The 20935-nt window shown below is 42.1% G+C and overlaps 2 long non-coding RNA genes across 3 annotated transcripts in view; one reads left to right on the plus strand and one right to left on the minus strand.

The window, feature by feature from the left end:
- Positions 1–3310: 3310 nt before the first annotated feature.
- LOC145977159 (uncharacterized) lies at positions 3311–4884 on the plus strand. Its single transcript, XR_014440444.1, has 3 exons — positions 3311–3555; positions 3688–4016; positions 4384–4884. It is a non-coding gene; the product is annotated as an uncharacterized LOC145977159 (long non-coding RNA).
- An 8612-nt stretch (positions 4885–13496) lies between these two features.
- The window catches only part of LOC145977532 (uncharacterized), a 223344-nt gene continuing 215905 nt past the window's right edge, over positions 13497–20935 (minus strand). For both annotated transcript variants that reach the window (XR_014440539.1, XR_014440540.1), the window contains one exon: positions 13497–18993. This is a non-coding gene — a long non-coding RNA (uncharacterized LOC145977532). The remainder of the gene's footprint in view (positions 18994–20935) is intronic.

Consider the following 20935-nt stretch of genomic DNA (forward strand, 5'->3'; position numbering starts at 1 on the left):
TGAAAATTTTAATAAAATTGATATATTAATGTTTAGTATATTTTTATGCCAAAGTTATAATAATAACAATTATTTATCTGTCATATGTATTTTGAGGATGGCATAAATGTGATGTAATTCATCAATATAAAGAAAAGAAAAGAAATTATTGCGACGAAAATGACGTCACCAAACGTTGTTATACACAACGTCAATTTTATGAAGCTGCATAAGACTCAGGGGAGCGTGATATAAAAAGAGACACCTCGCTTTTATCAACGGTTCGGCGATTTTTGTTAAAACGCTGACTCAGCGATGATTGTTATGGATTAACAGACCGCGACGTTTCGTTACTAACGATTTTCTCTCGCACAATACTAGTCTGTAGTATGAATCTTCGTAATCGTACGCACGCCGACACGCTAATTGAATTAAATAGCACTATATACACGTACTATATATACACGTACGTTCATATACGTCATGAATGCGTAGCGCGGATTAATGACGTTTATCTCCAGGTCTACTATCTACGCAATTAATGTTTCGACGGCGCAATAGCTCATAATTGTCAAAATTGTATCTCTCTCTCAGAGATACGATTTAATGTCGATTATCATTATCACGTCAAATTGCAATAACTCGCTATAAAGGACATAAATGCATGCGTGAAATTCGCGAGATATCATATATTTAAAATTAAATGTCATCAATAATTTTCAAATATCCTCAATGTTACAGTTTTAAATATCTAAATTGTGACGTTATCGAATATCTGAAATTATGAAAATTGCGTTTAAAAATCTAATTTCGTTAAAATAATACTGTTAACGCAATTTACATCACTTTATAGAATCAAAAGACGTATGAGTTCGATGATGGACAATTGGCTCGTGTGTACCTGTCAGGTGCAATAGCAATGAGTGCCGCTCATTGATATGGCTTTTTAACGGGCGATATTAAGCCGCAATCATTGATAAAAGTAGTCGATAGCTCGGCCGATTTAATTACTGTGGTTCGTCCGCCGGTGCAAGTAAATCGCCTTGCTAATTATCCGCAACAGATAGAGCAGAGATAGAACACGTGTTGCCTATGAATAACGGAAAGGAAATTAGGCGTCGGTTAATGGCGAGTGAGGGAACGGGCGCCGGCGGGCATTCATTGTACACTTGCCGGTACACTTGCAGTTTCCGCGAGCGAGCAGCGGCTGCGCTTAGAGTTCTTTTAATTATAGCCATTTTCTGCGATTAGGAAAACGGAACCCGTATCTTGGCGCTCCGTTGCTCGCATCATTCCCTGACACGCGAGTGCCAAGCGGCTGTTAAGTGAGATAATTTCTATTTTCCCACATAATCGCGCTCTCGAGCGTGCTTATCTATATTTTCCTGTCTCTTTCTCTTTTTCTTTTTCTCTCTGCCAGTTTTATTGCGCGTAAAATACGTCAGCTGTGCCACACGCATTAGTCCGAGTCGCATGAGACAAACGAATCGCGTCGTAATTAACATGCGCCGCGTTATCTTGTGATAATTTTAATTTTAGATTATCGCACTTTTCACGTCTAGCGATATACAATCGTTGTAAACGGTTTGCCGGCTACTTTGAATAGAACCAGTACGACTTTTCGTTTAGAAAAGGAAACGCAAAGCAAGTAATAAATTTTATACATCTTATATAAAACTTTTAATTTGTTTTTTTCTAACTATATCGCATTTGCATGTATTAAATTTATAATCGTTCTCAATAACACGTAGCAATACATGCACAATAATATTTTTATGATTAAAATAACGATTGAGTCTTTTCAGATAACTAGATACTTTGTTCCATCGCGCGCAGGCTTGGATTCATCTCTGACGTAATTTGTATCCACGTGAGTCAGAATTGGCGAGATTTAAACGAAACGACTGATACAACGAGCTGCATTGTACTGTCGTAGCTATTATAGCACAGTGACAATGTCCGCGTATATATCGGGGAATAGCTTTGAATACGTTTGAATCGATTTGCAGGACTGTTGGAAGGATCACCGGGCATTCCCGGTAGGTTCGGCTGGAACCGGGCCAGCGGCAATTCCGGATGGAAATTTCATTCCGACATGAATATCTTCGTTGTCAAAGATTGTATCGTCGTAGACGTGAACTAAGGTCGCACAACTAAGAATGCGCATTGCCTTTTATATGTATATATATCCTACGCGCCAATCAGCATCCTTTTTTTCCTCTCTCTCATCTAAAACAAATCACGTTCGAGTCCTCTTGCGATCTTCTATTGTGTGCATTTGCATTAATCGCTTCCTCGAGATGTTAATACAGAAATAAAAGAACAAAGTAGTATATAATACAGGAAAACCGTATTTTGATTCTCTCTCTTTCTCTCTCTCTCTCTCTCTCTCTCTCTCTCTCATGTATGTTATATGTATATCTGACACGATTAGATATCTTATTAGGTACATCAGTGATAAATAACTTGTAATCACAATTAATTAGGCCAAATTAAAGTCTTGTTTAAGATTCTAATGAGACAGTATGCAGTCGTGGTAAATTGCAGAGTCGCACGAATCGCTAAACGTGTCGTAAATAAAAATGAGCCCGAGAGAGCCCTGCGATCCATCACTCACGATACAGCTTTCGTGTCTACGCCGTGTCAGGAAACAGGTTTAGACAGGCTCGAGATCAGAGAAGACCGAGGAAACGTCGTTTGATTAAAAGTCTTAAAGGATATCTCGAAGCACGAGATTAATGCAGCCGGCGTTTAGAAGTTGAGGGAGATTGTATTAGATCAGATTGCGCGAGAGAGATTGACTACCGTCTTAATTGCATCGCAATTAAAACCTCGTAAAAACGTCGTTTCGTCCTACTCGAGCGAACTGAGAGATCGCCCTTCGGGCTATCGCTTTGTATTATACATCGTGCATTCGCGAGCAACCGGTCTTTTTAGTTTCCGCGCGTTTAATACAAATCATGCTTGCGCCTCTCTTCGATCACGGACCGCAACAGCGACAAGTGATTTGCATTTACAACTTCCCGGTCATGTAAATTGTTCTGCAATCATTCTCTTTATAATAATTTACGCGGAATCGTCTCGCTATCTTACTCAAATTCATAAATAATAAAATGTTTTTAATATATTAAATATATCGATTTAATCTTTGTCGCAAATGAAAAACTGGAAATTTTAGTCCTTTAGTTTTAAAATAATTATTAAAGCATAAAAATTAATTTTATGTAGAAATATATGAAATATATTTTATAATTAATTATTATAGAAATTATCATGCGTAAACTTCAGACTGAAAGTATCATGCGTAAACTTCAGAACACTTGAGCAATGACAGAGACAGTCGAGAAACATGCTCGGAGTCCCTCGGAGTTCCTCGGAGTCAGCGAAAAGAATTCTAAAGAAACACATTTCGGTTCGTTTGTCTGGTGATGACACTTTCTGCCCACAAATTGACGAGGGTTTTTTAAAATTTGCAAAGTCAAAGTTCAAATTGAGAATCCTCTTTTTGCGGAGAATGAAAGTGAACAAGGAAAGAGAAAAGTACAGGATTGGCCTTAAATGCGCAGTGTTAGTCAGGTTAGAGGTTTACTACTAGGTCTACCCCCCCCCCTCAGGGTAAAATAAAGATTAGGATTGATGAGGATCGGTGAGGGGGTAGTTTAAAAACATCGGGGGGATTTGTGTGGGTAGATCTAAAGTTCAGGTTAGTTTCAACAGGTGGCAACCTGCCAGGGGAGCTAACCTACACAAACAATACGTCCAATGCACAAATACGAATCTCCCCTCTTGGATATAACTTGGATATAACCAGGGGTACGAGGTACACAAGACGAGAGGAAGAAGGAGAACAGTGACGAAGGAGCGGGGGAAGGCTCCTATATTTCACTCACACATTCGTGCGAGTACCATCTGAACACGTTTACGGGGGAGAAAAAGGGAGGGAGGGAGAAAACCTGGACCGTTCGAGACCTGCACGTGTTCCTAACGTACCCGAACCCCTGGTTCTCAAATTCTTCTTGCATCACCATACGCGCCAGGCAAATCTGTCCTTTATTTACCTCAATCATTTTAACAATTTTTTCGTATACAGAAAAAAATTATTTTACATTTAATTATATAGTGTATATCTTTAGAGATATATGTGTGTATTAATTTAAAAAAATTAATATATGAGAGATTATTGTGATATTTTTTAAACTTTACATAATTATATCTTTAAATATGTATATTTTCGTAATGTCTCATTATTTCTTGTTAAGAAATTGATAATCAATTTTTTAAGATAAAAATTCGTGCACTTTTTATTAAAATCGCATCTATTGATTGTGCGTCGAAATCTATTAGCGACATAATTCATGAAAATAATAACCTATACGCGAATAAATAAATGCGAAAAATATATAGAGAGAACCACTGTTACCATCGCTGCGGGGCACCGTCCGTGAGTCATCAGGCCCCTCGATTCCCTCTTACGGGAGCAGGGCCCAAAAAGGAACAAAACCTCATCCATAGTGAGCCAAAGGCAGTGCCTGATCGATTTATGTTCTACTCACGCTTTGGGGAAATTTACAACGGAAAACGTTGCTATCGCATTTTGCGCAGAACGTATCTGTTGGACCTCGAAGATAGTTATGTTCGCCCTTTTTTTCTTTTTCACTTGACCCAAGGGAGGAGAAAGAGAGTCGCGTCGGAAAAAAAACAAACTCAATCACATCTTAAGACTGCTATCGTCAAGGATAATTTTTGTTTCGCTCAACACGAATCCTTCTTTCTCTAGACATAAAACAGTACCAAACAGTCAAAGTCAAGAGATAAATTATAGTCAGACAATAAAACGGAAATTGTGCAAAATATTCTGAAAATAGTGTGAAATTTTCACGAAATCGAATAAGCAAAAATTTGTTACGTTTGCTGAGGTAATTTATTATCAATAAAAATCTGCTATTTCAGATGAACAAAATTTCTATCTTTTATTTCTAATAGAGATTGATATCATTATTATATTTAATATAAGAATAGAAAAGTGTACGCAAAAAATAACAATATAAAAATGTACATTTTTTATTTATTATCATCGATAATAATAAATCAAATATTTGAATATAGAAAAAATATTGTAAAAATTATCGGAAAGATTACGAAAAGTTTTAAGATAAGTAAAGTAGATTATTATCTAACTTTCTAGTTTGTGTAATGTACTAAACATACATACATATACACACACACACACACACACGTTACAGAGAACAGATTAGAATCGTAAGGCCCGATAAAAATCGTTTGTAATCGTTTCGACATGCCAGCATTAAAATGTTTCGATGCATACTAATAAGCAATGTGTAAGCAATATATAATTTCAAAAATTCAATATGTTCTTTCCAAATATTTAATGCGTACGAATCACTTTTATCTTTAATCATCGTATCTTTTTATCATTACACTATTGAATTCGACAAATAGTAACCCTCTCATGGCACGTCTATCACGATACATTTACGAGCGTTTACGACTATCATTTTATTGCGATTATATCGTAGAATCATTTACTGGATCTGATTAATGACATCATTAACAGACTTATATTTTTATTAATTTCACTGAAGACCATGTATGATATTTATAATTATTAGATGCATGCAATGACCGATATATGAAAAATAAATCATGCTTCCTTAAGTCACATTATAACACATTGAGTATCGCCTCTTTCACTTTGTCTATACTGTAAATGTGTAAGTATTTCCGCAGGGCGACATATAGTGATAGATGAGAGATTACAGAAACGATTGAAATTTTTCCAAGCTCTTTATAAGGCTTCACGATCTCTCTCCAACTCGTGAAACTTTATAGTTAATATTCTTGACCCTGTCCCTTCGTCTCTCTCACTCCTTCGAGCAGAGAGTATCGAATTCCCATGCACGTGCATTCGAGCAGTGTCATCACCTACCACCGTCATATAGTCTCTGGACTACCCCTGCATCGTCCCATAGAATATTATGTTTTAATATCACCATCATAGTCATAACCCCGCCCCCCTTGCGCGTCGCGCTCACCCCCACGTACACGACGAACGAACGAACGAATGTTCGCCCCCGGGGCGAAGTCCTCTGCTCTCTTAGAAAACCATACACCTGTGAGATTCCCATACACTCCGCTTACGGTTACCCTCGATTCTCGACCCCTCGATAATGCGAAGCTTCCTTCTCTCGTCCTGGCCCCCGTGCGTAACCAAAAGGCGAAGGGGGAAACAGCGAGGAGCGGACAGCCGAGATAGAAAGAGGAGGGAACAAAATCGTGGTGTAACCGTTTCTCCACAGAGCGCTCGCCGTAACACACTTGTCCCAGAAGGTTTGTTCTTTTGTAGTGAATGGGGTGGTACACCTGCGAACTTAGTAGGGGAGCTATTGATATGCAGATCACGGTGTTAAGCTACACCTTTGCCATTCTACAAAAATAAGAAGTTTCAGGGACGAAAGGGACGGAAAAAACGCCCCATTGTGAGACGGTAGCCGCGGTGCGGAGACGAGATCGGGTTCCCCTACTTTGCTATTACACGAATATGTTCGCTTGCATGTGTGAACGCGAAGATCGTCGCCTACTGGGATGAACCGAGTGACGGTTGTTGGTGAAACGGTGTCAAGTGACGCGTGCAATTAAAAAGCAGGTTTCCCGCACTTCTACTCGAGGAATATTATTTTAAGATTTTTTTTACAATCCCATTGAAATGTATACTCTGCGTAAAATGCAAAAACTAAATTCACGCGAAACTTATTATTCTGTAAAATAAAATAAAGATGTGATTTTTGAATATACATCTAATACGACAATCGAGATAATTTATTATTTTAAATAAAATTTTCTCAACGATATGTGCGAACATAAATAGATAATTATTTGGAAAATTTTAAAAAGGGATAAGTTTATTAGCCCATTAAATATTATCGACACGATAATGAAACAAAAGAAAAGTAAAGGCGAGTGACTCAGGTAGCTTCGAGAGACTGCGTAATTATGTCACTTGTCTATGGAGTAACAGAGAAGGCAAAGAAAAAAGAGAGGAGACACGAAAAGACAAAAAGAAAACGTCGCGTTCTTGTGCAAATAATGTGAATCATACTAAAACTTTCTCTATCTTTCTCTTTCCTTCTCTCTTTCTCTCCACGTGGTGATTCTGTCTCGTAGCACGCTAGCCGGGAAAAAATAAAAGAAATGTGTGTTTATGAAAAAAAGACAAAAGTATGATGAACGACGAAAGCAAACAGCTTTCTAGATAAAGAAAACTTTTTATATAGAGCGTGCATTACAAATTTATCTTTTGGAAAGATAATTAATAAATAAAAAGTAATTAAAAATATATTAAAGTTCTACGTTCTGAATTAATATATATCATATGATTAGAAGAATTTAAAGATAAAAAGATATTAAAGGGAAAAAATACGTAAATCATTGTTTGGATGCAGTCTATTCGTGTTTTTTCCTCGCTCCGCTTTCTGTTAGTTGGTCTCGTTTGTGTTTTAGGACACGGCGTCGTTCTGTACTATTCAAAGCTCGAAAGTGCTTACTTAGGACGAGCGAGCTAATCCCAAGCGTGCATGCGTGGACACACTGGATGATGCGCGCGTCTCTATTCTCGATTTAGACTACATCCCCTCACCTCCCTCTCTCTCTCACTTTCTCTCTCTTTCATCTCCTCGTCCTTCTACTTTTTCTCTCTTCTTCTAACTTGTTCATCGTGCGTCGCGCGATGACCTGCCATCCATACCGGCCACTCGACAACGATCCCTCGTCGTCCAGTAGAGGCTTAGATTTACTTCTGTTACTCGCTGACAACTCGCCGTAATTATCAGCTACTTTAGATCTGGGTCACTGTTAGCCATGTGTCGGGAGCAACGAGAGCGAAGAAATGACTCCGCTATAACGATTTCGTTTTCTACGGCAGCTGGAAATACTAGACGCTATAGTATGAACTGAGCTTTCAACGACTAAAGAATGATAGACTGTTGCATGCATATTGAATATATACATCTTTTTCTTTCTCTGGCAGCTTCCGTAAAAATCCAGCAGAATAATGTTTCATCGGCAATAATTATATAACTAAATTAATATAATTTTCCAAGCATTTACATATGAATAATCTCTTAAAAATAAGATGTGAATCTCAGATAAGTAATATTAAAAAGGTGTGAACACGCTAATCATATGCGTGTTATTAGTACTACCGAGAAAATTACAAGCTCGACGCAATTTATTCGCGCGTTGATAAATATTCCTCTTGGCAATACCGATTTCTCTTGAATAGAATAATCATCGATTTTCATAAGCGTTGCGTTACTTTTCTGCAATGTATTTCCGATATTGAGTAAGTCGTTTGTAAATTTATCAAATCCATCTGGAAATGACTACTGCAATCTACTTGTTATTCATGATTAAACATCCATTCTCTATTTCCACTTATCTAGCTGTCGCTTTCAATCTCTGTCGACGTATTCGTCGGACGTATTGACTGACGTCGAGTTGCATACAGTAGCTAACCCCTTTATGGTCTCTTTCTGAAGTTTATCGATCCATATCGTACAACTTATGTGCTATCATGGATCGTTATCTTGGAGGGAACGGGCATTTAAATTAAGGAGAATTGAATAAGTTGGAGCACGGCAAAACCGTGTTAATAACGCTATCGCGAGATCAAAAAAAGAATTTGTCTATTGTGTAACGAAGCGAGATCGATCGTTAAACAAGTAACACACACAACAAATAAGATTGTAGATAGGTATAAAGATAACGAATTGCAGTACGCTATCTCGCTTATCTGTAAAACTTATGGTAAACGTGAACTTATTCAATAATTAGAAAGTAAGATATTGTGCTTTCATTATTTGAACATATTTTAAAGAATGCAATTTCCATTATCGACATTTAATTTGCAAATCTTTCTTATTCTTATCATCTATTCTCTCGATTTTAATTTTCTTATATATTAGAAAAAAGAAAAATCAGATTATAATCAAAATGTATCGTCTATTGTGTAAAACTTGTAATCGTGACATGAAAAAGATAATAATAAATTAATAAAGCAAAATGATAAATAACCATGTTGCAACAAGATATAGATTTATATTTCTTTAAATCGTCAATATGAAATAGAGATTGTATCGATTAATAGTCACTCGTCCGAAGCGTCAATACTTTGAGTAAATACAGATTCAATTAATCGCAGCAATCATGCGCGAGATTGTTCGTAAACATTAGAGAAAGATTATCTGCATTCAATATCGAACGTCAATACAGGTAGTGCGTTCAGAAATCGCATGATACGTGAGTCGAACGTGCCGCTCGAGGGTCACGGCATAACTCACTTCTATGACTATTTTATGGTTCGCCTCTAGTGAGTCATACGGGATGGGAGACAATACTGGAAGCCCTTCATCATGCGTGGAACCACTCGTATGTGTACATCGCGTTTCCGTATAGAGAACAGTGTTAGAGAAAGAGAGAGAGAGAGAGAGAGAGAGAGAGAGAGAGAGAGAGAGAGAAAATGGGCCCCACGTACCTGTTGAACATCCACATACAACCGACTTACGCGAGTACTTTACGTATACGCGTGTAGAAAGTGATTCACGTCAAACAAAAGGCTAAACACTATGTGACCGCGGGTGGAACACGTGTTGGAGAATTTCAGAGGAACCGTGTGCACATGTACGACATCCTAGGTAGCGGATGAGAGGTGAAAGTGTAAATCGAGAAAGGAGATGTAAGAAGATGTCATGTATATGTGTGTGCCATCCATCGTATGAATAATGACGCGACGCATCTTAAACACGATATTGAACACTGCGGTTTAAATCTGGATATACTATCATTCGATTGACTATTGAAACATCCGAATATAATTGCCTTATTTAGGATGCCTTATAATTTATATGAGACCAATATTTCCGTAATAAATGTAAAATTAAGGCGTAAAACATCTTGTACATTAATAAAAAATTCTCAAGATTTGTCTTGCGAGAACTCGAGTTTGTACGTCTCCCATCAAGAACTTTACGCGTAATCATTTACATGGAGGGAGGGCGTGCCGATTTTTACGACTTATTTACACGCGATATCGCGTCGCAGTTTACCCAGGTTTTCAGGTCCACGACATGTAGGTATAAACGTCGTCAATTGCTCTTCGCCGCCTCTCTCGTCCATCCGTAGACCCGGGCGTTTCATTACGCGTAATTACCATGGTCTGCGGTCTGTCCTCTTGGCTACAGGTACAGTATCATTTTCATAATGACACTCACCCCTCACCAGCCGTCTTTCTTTCGCGTTCTTCTTCCACGCTTCCCGAATTGAAAAAAAATTATTCTCAACGAATTCTAGAAGAAATGACAGCAATGTAACGGAAAGAGAAAGAGAGAGAGAGAGAGAGGGAATAAGGCACAAAGAAAAAACAAGATCTGATAATTGAGAGAGATAAAAGAAAAAGGGAGAAAGAATTGGACGAAAAAAATACAATCAAGCACTTTGCTGGTGACCCAGAATTCAACGAATACAGATTGTTGGGTCCTGAGGCCTATAGCTAGGCCAGCCCCTAGGCTATGAAGGACTGACTTGCACAGGACACAATGGGATCAGGTCGACATTATTCAACCTAAAAAAAAGTTCATCCTTCTCACACGTTCCAAAGGATGGCTTCCGTATTTTTTTTCATTTCTTCTAACGAAAAATCACTGAGCTATTCTCAATGACAATAGATGATCTATATTCTTTATTTCAACCGTTAATGAGGGTTTCATGAAATAAATAATTGTCGACAGTTTATTACCTAATTTAAAAGGATGCTTCATTCGTATACAAATAAATTAATGCCGATAAGAATAATAATAATGTGTGTAATATAATATTTATTGCGTATATATATGCATATATAAATATATAGTATAATATATAATAATTTAAACAAGTAAAATAATATTGATTTTTTTCCATTTTAATATTTATCGACTTAAAATTATATAGAATTGTATTATATATTATTAATTAATAAATTAATTAATATAATATTTTAAATATTTAGATTCATGTTTAATTACGTGTTAAATTTAATCCCATCAATATATATTGTGCATCGAAAAAATGTTTATATTATTAAAATTGAAATCTCGAATGAAACTGCGAGTGACTACGCCAATGAGGCTCAGCTGCACTTTGCCTCCCTCGTGTTTCACTTTTTTCTCCCTTTGCTCGTTTCGTTTGTATCTCGACTCAGTCTGGTTCGCCTCGGCTCGGCGTTCTTCGGACCCAGGACGATCTCTCGCTCTTATTCGCGTTTTCGCTCGCTGTCTCGCTTCCGCGGGCCCTCGTCGGCCCCTCGTCCCGCTCGCGGGGCCCCACGGCTATCAGCCACTCGTGTTTACATCGGACCAGGTTGGTGGGGACCTCGACAAAACGACGAGTAAGTTAAAGTATCCCGCCTGCCTCCGCTCGCTCGACGCGCAGACACGTCAGTTCGATAGCCGGGTGGAAGAGAAGGACGGAGGAAGACTCTGCATGAACACACGTAGAACGCAAAGGTCTCTACATAGAAAAGCATGGAGTCACAGAAACGTACGTCCAACGAGGAGAGATTCGACGCACACGTATTCGAGGATTTGTCAAAACAAAACCCCAACCTTTCGTCGAGTCACGTTTTAAGGGTAGAGAGGCAAGGAGGGCGGAAAGAGAAACAGAGATAGAACCATTGAGTCTCGGAGGGTGCGGAAATGAGACGCTACAATCGATATCGTGTTTTCCTACAGTAATAAACTTGAAAAAGTGACCTCCTATGGTAGGGTCCTCCCACATTTTCTCTGTCCAAGAGATATCTCGTCATGCCACTTGGATCAAAATCCAAGTAATTACGGTACCTGAAAAGGATTCTAGGGCTCCTGCGCCCAGAGAATCGAGACCAGACGAGGAAAAAGGCAAAGCAGAAAGGGTGGAAGAGAGTGGGCTGCGTCAAGAGATCGGCGGGATCCACTATCCAGAATTACTCGTTATCCTTGAGAGAAGCCTGCGCGCGACGGCCTCCGATGCGCTCGAGGAATATAAGAAGCTGAGGAGGGGGAGTTGGGTGCTGAGGACTATGCCTCTCTTCTCCTACTTTTTTTTTCCTTCGCTTCACTCGCCTACCTCTTCCTCGCCTCGTCCCTTTCTGCCTCTTGACACCTGTTCCTTTGCGATGGATTCGAATCCTTTTAGGGATTCAGGTAGAAATCTATGCGGATATAGGCACCAAGCGAGGTTTGATGAACGGAACAGTGTTGCCATTTTCGTACATTTAAAACACGGTAAAAATAACATTTTACCTTAGTAAAACTAATGTTTTACAAATTATTAAATTTTTATATCTCTATATAATTTAAACAAGCAAAATATTAGTAAACGATTTCGACAAAAGATACATATGTTTATGAAATTATATATCCATAAAATGAAATTAAAAGTCCTCACAAAATTTGTTTTCGTCATTAAAACAGATTTTCTCGTCGAAATTCGTGCGTCATCGATAGCATTACGAAATTAGATCGTTTTTTTGATGCGAAATTGCTCGTAAATCGATACTAATCATTCAACAATGGACACGACGAGAAAGAAATGCAGAGTATCTATCGCGAGGGAAAACGTGCGGCTAATGGCAATCGTAGGAAGAAACGCGGGAGACCGTTCGCTTATTTGTGTACGTACGTGTGCACACCCACTTACTAGCACGTTAGCGCCGCGACGTGAAGGCGCTACTGACAACTCATTCTCCCGTTCAAGGAAGTGCCGGAGAAGATTGGACGAACTCGACGTGGATTAAACTGGTCTCGAGATTCACGGAACCGAATTGCACCGGCACCGGCACCGGCAGTGGCAGCGGCAGCGGCGGCAACATCCGCGACGGCTACCTATAACGCGGCGCGGTCGGTTCAAGGAACCCGATCGCTGTAGCGCGTTGATTCTTCATGGCGTCGTTTTCTGAATCGACGTATAGAAAAGAACGACTCCATCGCCGATATGAGGGAGATTCGTTCCACCGAATCGATATATTTCTATCTCAGCTGAGCGCGGGGCAGAAGCGAAACAGGATTTTCAGGATTCCCGTTTGTCGAGACGCGAGATGCTTATCTGTACCACTATCGGACTTTATTTCGTGCGAGATTTCTGTTGATGTTTAATAATCCGATTTCAAACATAATCCCAATACGAGATTTCATGCGTTTCAGAATATCTGGATTAATATTGCCGTAAATTTTCCGCAAGCGTAGAAATTTCGAAACGTGGATGAAAATTGTTCGATCCTCAAACATGTTTTGACGCTAAAAGACTCGATTGAATAAAGAAACGAACGTGCGATTTATTCCGACGCTTCGAGCTCGATAAAAAAAACAATTTAAATTAGTAACATATCCCGGAGTGGTCACCGTAATTGCTGCACAGGCAAAGCTGGTTGAAGATTTCCAGTTGTTGGGCGATTTACCGCAAGTCGTCTCTATCCGTCCTCCTTTTTTTCTGGCTTTTCTTATTGACTGTCGTGTCTCGTTCACTACCGTTCAGCCATAACCAATGGCATCGGCCGGGTGCTATTGTATGCTTTGTAAGTCGAAGGAAAGAAGGGAGAAAGAAATGAATTCGTACTACGGTCCGTGTCACCTTGAATAAGTTCAAGTTCAGGGAAACGCGAGCGTTTTACGAAGGGAGGCGCGAGATTTCAACCAACAGTGGCCTGATAGAGAAGAAGCTGTCTCTATCTCGCCGATGTTGATCTAGACAAGAAACAAGTGGATCGTAGCTGCACCCGGTAATTTACTGAAGGCTCTGCGGATAATCCCTCGATAAAGTTGGCTCAAGTAGATACGATACTATAGCGAGCACATACACGGAAGTGGCAGAGAGGCAGGTGTAAATAAGTAAAAGCACACAGATAGTAGACTATAACTGCGCTGCATGAAACAAGTAGCGAGTAATATTTGATTTATTTAATTATTGATAAAATATCAAAATACATTTTGCTTCCACTAAAACATATTTTATCGAGTTTCCTGCGACATTGAGATACATTTCTGACGGGACAAACGACGTTGCTGTGTCACGACATCCGAGACAATAATTTCCAGTAAGAAACGAGACTCATGCACGTCTTACTAACGGCTGTTAACATTATCCGCGACGTGCGTGCGTGCGTATGCACATACGAACGCATCGCACACTTAACAGTCTCAACACACGCACGACGTGCACGGCACTCGATGAACCAAAACAAACCAGTGCCAGCGAGAGCGGGACAAGGAGACAAAGAGGAAGGGCAGGGCGAGAGAGGCGCGGGGAAAGGGGAGAGAGAAGGCGCGCGCGGACGAGACCGAGAGCCAGCACGGACCAACAAACCCGCCTCCACACGCATTAACACCTTGAAAAGTAATAGCGTACGCACACCGACGCACGTGCGCTCGCGCGCACATTATCGTCGCGCGATCCTCTCTCCACTTTGGCCTCACGTCAAATTGTAAGTACACCCGCGGAACAAAAGCGCGCATTACGAGCAGCTGAAGTCGCTTTGTACGTTGCGTCATGTCGTCGATTGTTGCGCGAAGCAATTCTAATGACGTGTGTGTACGCTGGAGGACATTATGAAAGCCGTGCCAACGGCAGTTTGCCCGCCCGTAAGAAATACGACCGAACGATTTGAATTCGTTTCGAGATTAGGAGGAGCGAGAGTCGCGCCTCGAACGTTGGCGATACGTACGGTTTCTTTTCTTTTTTTTTTTTTTTTTGTATACGCGAGTATTAAATATGAAATAAATTTGAGAGCACGCGGGCTGTAGAGCTCGTTACGCAACCATAAATTGCACGTCTCGAAAAGATCGCCGGTTTCCTCTCTGCCGCGCTTATAACAGTACCCGCTCGCGCGCGCGTTTTATATTTCAATTTTATCCTACATGCGCTATAAAACCGCGCGCTGTTATCGGCGGCGCACCTGTTTTCTCTCTCTCTTGGGAGACACCGCGCGCGGAAAGAAAGATTTTCCGAGACTTTCACCCTTTTCCTGTCCCCTACTATCGCGCGCGCGGAGCCAACGTTGCTATTTAGCACCGTAAATACCCCGCCGTCCAAGCGCGTTCAATCTCGACGTGCACCATCTCTCAGCGTTGCTTACGAACAAGTTCAGGCGAGCACGGGAAGGAGAGGGACGAGAAGCAAGGGTGGAGGAGAGACGCGAGCAGAGAGAAAGAGAAAAACAGGGAAAGAGCGAGGGGCGTGGGAAGGGGGGAGGGGGGACGGTGGCATTGGTCGAAGCGAGAAAATAGGCAAGGTAACGGAGGAACAAAGACGGAGGGACACGGAGGAAGGGGGAGGGTCGCTCTCCCCTCACTCCCCGACTCGCGCGAGCGCATGCAGTTTAAGACGCACACCGGGGACCGTGTTTCCAGCACGCACACACGTGCGTGAACCAGTCTAACCACCTCATCACGAACAATCTCCTCGTGTTACTCTTTTCTCGTTCTATCCCGCTCCTCGTCTGCCGTACGCCGCGAGGCAGGGCCCTCTTTGTTCAAAGGCAATCAGCAGGCCCCGATAACGGGCCTACTCTGTCGTAACCCAAGACATGAATACACACGGACGCATCGACGGGGAGCACCGGAGCACGAGAGAGAGATAGAGAGAGAGAGTAAAAGGGGGGAGGAGAACGTTGTATACGAATACACGCGCATCCTCGGCGCTCTTCTTTTGTGCAAATGAGAGATGTGCGTAAAAGATTCCCTGTAATAGAAAAACGAATCGCCACGGAGATCGTTTTTATCGAGACGCGCGAGTTTCTTGAGGTCTCTCGAGAGAGAGATAGATGGAGAGAGTCGGCTACGATGTATACGGTTAGCGGCTTGTAGAAACGGTAGCACCGCGATTGGATGCTTCTTTTTCGCGACTCGTTTAACGAGCACCGGGTCCGACCAGTCATTGATATGCAGAAACAATTTGTTAGCGTAGATAGCAATGTCGATGGAGAGCAGGTGAAGCAGCCACGTTTCTCGCGGGAACGAATCCCGCGATCGAGGATCTCGCATTAGTCGTCGAATCGACAATTCGTAATCCAATTAACGCCGTCCGCGCGCGCGCGAACGCATAAACATATGATCAAAGGATTGATCGCGCAAAGCGAGCCGTCCCGTTATAATTGCTCCGACTACCAGTGTTAACGACTTTGCAAATTAAGGAGAAATTTCATTTCCGATTGATGAATCCTACCGTAACGACCGAGGCAAACGTTCATAATTTAGTAATACAAGAAGCGAAGCTTCCAACATTATTTATTTCGTATTGCCTCGATAAGGCTACCGATCTCTTCCTGCATGATAATTCAAAAGATCAGACACATACACACACACATTACTCTTTTGTAATAAATCTTTAACAAACGATTTTGTTGTACTTCCTGTAGTATCAAATGCGATGCAATCATTACGATATAAATACCTTGAAAAGATAATTTAGAAATTGTACTTTTAAATCGATAAATATTTTGTTTTGTCCAATCAAATGTCGCATATTAAATGCGCAACGAATTGCATAATTATTTATCAAACGTATTTTCACATACAAGATTATTAAGTTTATATTATGTGTTATCTAATTTTTGATCAAGATATTCGACGTCCAACTCTATGCAAATAATGCACAGGTAGCGGTCGAATTAAAAGCGATATTGCGCGTTGCAACTGCATCTCCAACAAGCTTGCCGCCAACGCAGTCATTTATATTCTAATTTAGCGTATTAAAGACTTGGTTCGAAGCACGAGAACGTCTCTCTCCCTCTCTTCCGAGCTCTCGCAGCGAGCAGCGTTTCCGACCACGAGTACGACTCTCATTGCCTAATGTCATGCATCGGAAACCGACTATACTCCGTGAAGGTGCAGAAAGAGAGGAGAGATCCAGGTCGCGACATGCATGAGTGCGCACGCGGCGCGGAATTATTACGAAATATCTCGGAGCTGTCCGCGGAGCGTAGGACTATGGAGAGCGTTTAGGACCGGTTGCGATTTACATAGATCGTCGCTCGACGGTGACGGCGATGCGATCGGACCGGAGTTATTAATGGGAAAATACGAACGCGGTCGCGATATCGTCGGGCACAACAGCCCGTTCGATCGAAAGGTGGTTCGCGCTTCCTCGTCCTTGGCGATATACCCTTCTTATCATCGATAGGCATACGTCGCTTCCGCGATGCGCGTCTAATGTCTTCCGATTGACGCGCGATAATCCGTCACCGCCAATCTGAATACGTCGTTACATTGCCGCTTTTGCATTAAGATCGACGTCTAGTTGACTCGGTCACGAATGATGGGATATAATGGATAATGTCTGTTACGTTATTTGCATGTAATTTAATTAGATCGCGTATCGTCGCGATGTTGTTTTTATTAATTGACGACGGCAAGTGATTAATGATAACGCGGGATGAAAATTAGTTTAGATAAAATACATGCGTGCATATCTCTTATTATATATCGTTATAATTATTATCATTATTATTTCTAAAAATACATGCCGCGTTATGCAATGTTTCGACGTATAAAGTGTCGATCTAATTACGATGCTGATGATATAGAATATCGGGTAAACAGCGTGCTCGCGGCAAATTACGACTTTCAGGACGCATCGCGTGATCGGCTCGCTCGAAAATACCGCGTACGTGATTTTCTGCTACGGGGAACCTCGTAGCAGGCTGCCGCCCTCGGACGGTTCTACGAACCCCGCGACCTCGAGAAATACCCCCGAGTGAGGAAACGATAGGTGAGACGAGCAGGGAGGGGAGAGGGAATAGCGCGGTGCAGCGAAGGCGAAGGCGGTAATCGACGGCGAAAGGTAACCGCGTCTCTCCGCCGTACGTCGTCTTTACGCATATTCGTAGTAACCTAGAAAGGAGCCGGAGTGGCGCGTGCTGTTGTACACGAGGGACAGATTGGCGGTCCGCAGTGTGCACCGACCGCACGGCGATCATGCGCACGTATATGCCTATCTATCTATATACCTACGCGCGATATCTGTATATATGTATGTATGCACGGTGCATTACTTTCGCCGTTCGGTGAACCGCATCAATGCCATCGCAAAGCACGGCTGGTTGACTGGGCTGGCTGGCTGGCTGGCTGGTGGACTGGTCGGCCAGCGCTCGAACAACGTTGGTCGAGACCAGCCATCGCTGGTCCGCAGTTTCGAGCCGACGACGGCGGGACTGCCTGGAGAGAAACTGGTCATCTGGAACCGGAGTTGTGCTACCGCGGAGTTGTGGACCTGGTCGTGTCGAGGTGGAAGACGTGGGTTCGAGCTCGGGACAGCTGGGCAGATACGTCGGCCCACGCTGCAGGCCGCTCGTAACGTATTGCACTATAAAGTACAGGACAGGCCTCTCTCTCTCTCTCTCTCTCTCTCTGTTTTCCTCGCGCTAGCAACCTCCTTTTTCGTCTCTTCTTTCTCTCTTTCACTCGCCTTCCGCGTCCGTTCCGATGCGTAGGAAGCGAAAGTGAAAACGCAGTTGCTAAATGCGCGCAGGTAGAAAAAACCGACCGGACTATGGTCGTTCTGTGGAAGGATCCACCCGGATTCTCCCAGGTTTAGACGGACTTATATCTGTCGAACTGAATACATCTGTAATTTCCCAGCGACCAAATATTTATCCGAGAGAGAGTTGTACTAGCTCAGAGATATATAAACTTGGCTACAAGAGGCTTGTCTTGATATATGCGCAAATAAATATAAAAGATTTTAAATTATTAACTCTCTCAAACGCTTTTCCAATCTTTTTTCAATGTTGGAACTAAATCAACATATTACCTTAAGGCTTTATTATTATTATAACGTACACCATTTATGATTTCGAGAACCGAAAAAATGCGTGATGAATGATTAACGGAGTAGAATTACATTACAGTTATTTCCCGAGGTAATCCGCTTCCTTATACAGTCATCTCGACTTCCTAGAACTCGACGTACTCCAATGTCGAAGAAATTCTTCTGTAAAAAAAAAAGAGAACACAATCTTACAATTGATACATTCTACTTTTAAGAAATGCAATCTAGGTAATATGAAGCGTGTTACAAACTAACGGCGCCATTTTAATATCCATTTACAAATTTATCGTTTTACGCAAAATCCTCTCGTTATCGATAAGTGGCTTCCTAACGCTATCTAATTTATCAGGATAAAATTATAAATTGTCTGGTTCGCCGTCTCGTCCCGGCGTGATCTGCGACGGGGAAGGGAAGGGAGGAAAGGGACGAGAAGGGACACGAAGAAGGACAAAGTGCCGGTATATTTAATGGTAGTTAAGAGCGGAAACTGGTATTGGTACAGTTCTGTCCGCGCACGCTCGCATACACTCTCGGCGTCCGTCGGTGTTGGTGTTGTTGTTGTTGTAGCATCGGTGGTGGGGTGTGATGCAGGTGTTGGCCTTGGGCTCCCTAACACCGAGCCTACAATCTCTAAGGCTCGCCTATATGCGTATTTCTCGTACGTTCCGTACGCACCACCTCGTCGTTGCGAGATGTAAGCCCATAATGCGATATTCCATCGATCCGTCGAGCCTTTGTTTAGGTATCACGGAGATACATTGGCTTTTTTTTATTAAAACGCGTTAAATTCGCGACGATTTCGTGCCGTCCCGTCGAATCCAAAGTCGCTCGATTTCTCGTTAGAAAATTATCGGTCGAACCCCACGCCCACGCGATCAAGGATTTCGATGCGATTAGAACGGCTGATGCAAGGACAGCGGACTTTCCAGCGCGGAGAGAGATCTATCATTGAATTAATTCGTTTCAATGGGGCAGACGTGGATAAGCTACGATCGCGACGTCTGGCTGCCGATTTATCGCGATGGCAATTACTGGAACACCTTCGAATATAATAAGCTGTTCTAGCCGTAATTATATTAATCTTTCGTATAATTGCTACGCTCTATTTATAAATTATTATTTCATCAATTTACGCAGTCGGTCGCGCCGTCAAATGTTGATGTTGCGCTCAAGTATAGCGTGCATCGCTCGTAAGTTTATCCTCCCGGCTGTGCCACATAACGAGAGACCGATGCCGAGGGACTCGCATGAATATGCACGGGTTTCCGCGGCTGCACGCGCGACGAAGGACGAGGAAGGCGTCGGAAACGGCGTCAGGTTGGACCGTCGCGGATTTATCTCGCGCCCAGCGAGGTCGCCCATTAACGATTTTATCGCGCGTACATATTGTTATTATTCCGGGCGCGCGCTTTTATGCAAAGCAGGCGAGAGGACGCGCCTACGGCGCGCGGGAACGACCGATCGACGGAAGAGGTAACCTTGGAGAAAGTAGACACGCGGGCGATCATCTCGCGACTCTCGGTGGCTCCGGCTCCGCGCTTCGGGGCGCTCGGCGTGGCTTTCCAGCATCGAGCAGGAATAAATTACCAGCGGTACCGTTACTGTCTCGCGCACCCCGTCACGCCGCGTTTACTCCGATGGCACCGGCCACGTACGTATCGGAGAGATGTTCGGGATTTCCAAGATTGATGCCATCGAGCCGAGCGAGAGCGCGGAGGTAAATATTTGCTGTCATAATATCGCTATTATGGCCAAGTCGCATCGTGACGCGATATATACATGGGGCGCGTGATTAATACGGCCGAGAGTTAGGCACGATGAACTGTTAAGTAAGCATATTTGCGCTCGTGGATACGTCGAGCGAACGCCGGGATGAGCTGGAAACAAATAAATATTCGATAGCGAATGCGATGTTTGATCAGCGACGTGTAGTTCGATCCGATTATCGACGGCGAATTAAAAGAGCAAGATAAACGCGATAGATGGAACGATCAACATCGTATTTGCTCTCGATTCATTTTTAAAAATAATTAATTTTTATAATTTGAACAAATCGAACTCGCGATAATTAATCGAAAGAAATTCAACGGTAATTTATCGTCCG

This window comes from Camponotus vicinus, unplaced genomic scaffold, assembly GCF_025532165.1.
Source record: "Camponotus vicinus isolate PSW18456_S1 unplaced genomic scaffold, iyCamVici1.0 SCAF_9, whole genome shotgun sequence".
Lineage (NCBI taxonomy): Eukaryota > Metazoa > Arthropoda > Insecta > Hymenoptera > Formicidae > Camponotus > Camponotus vicinus.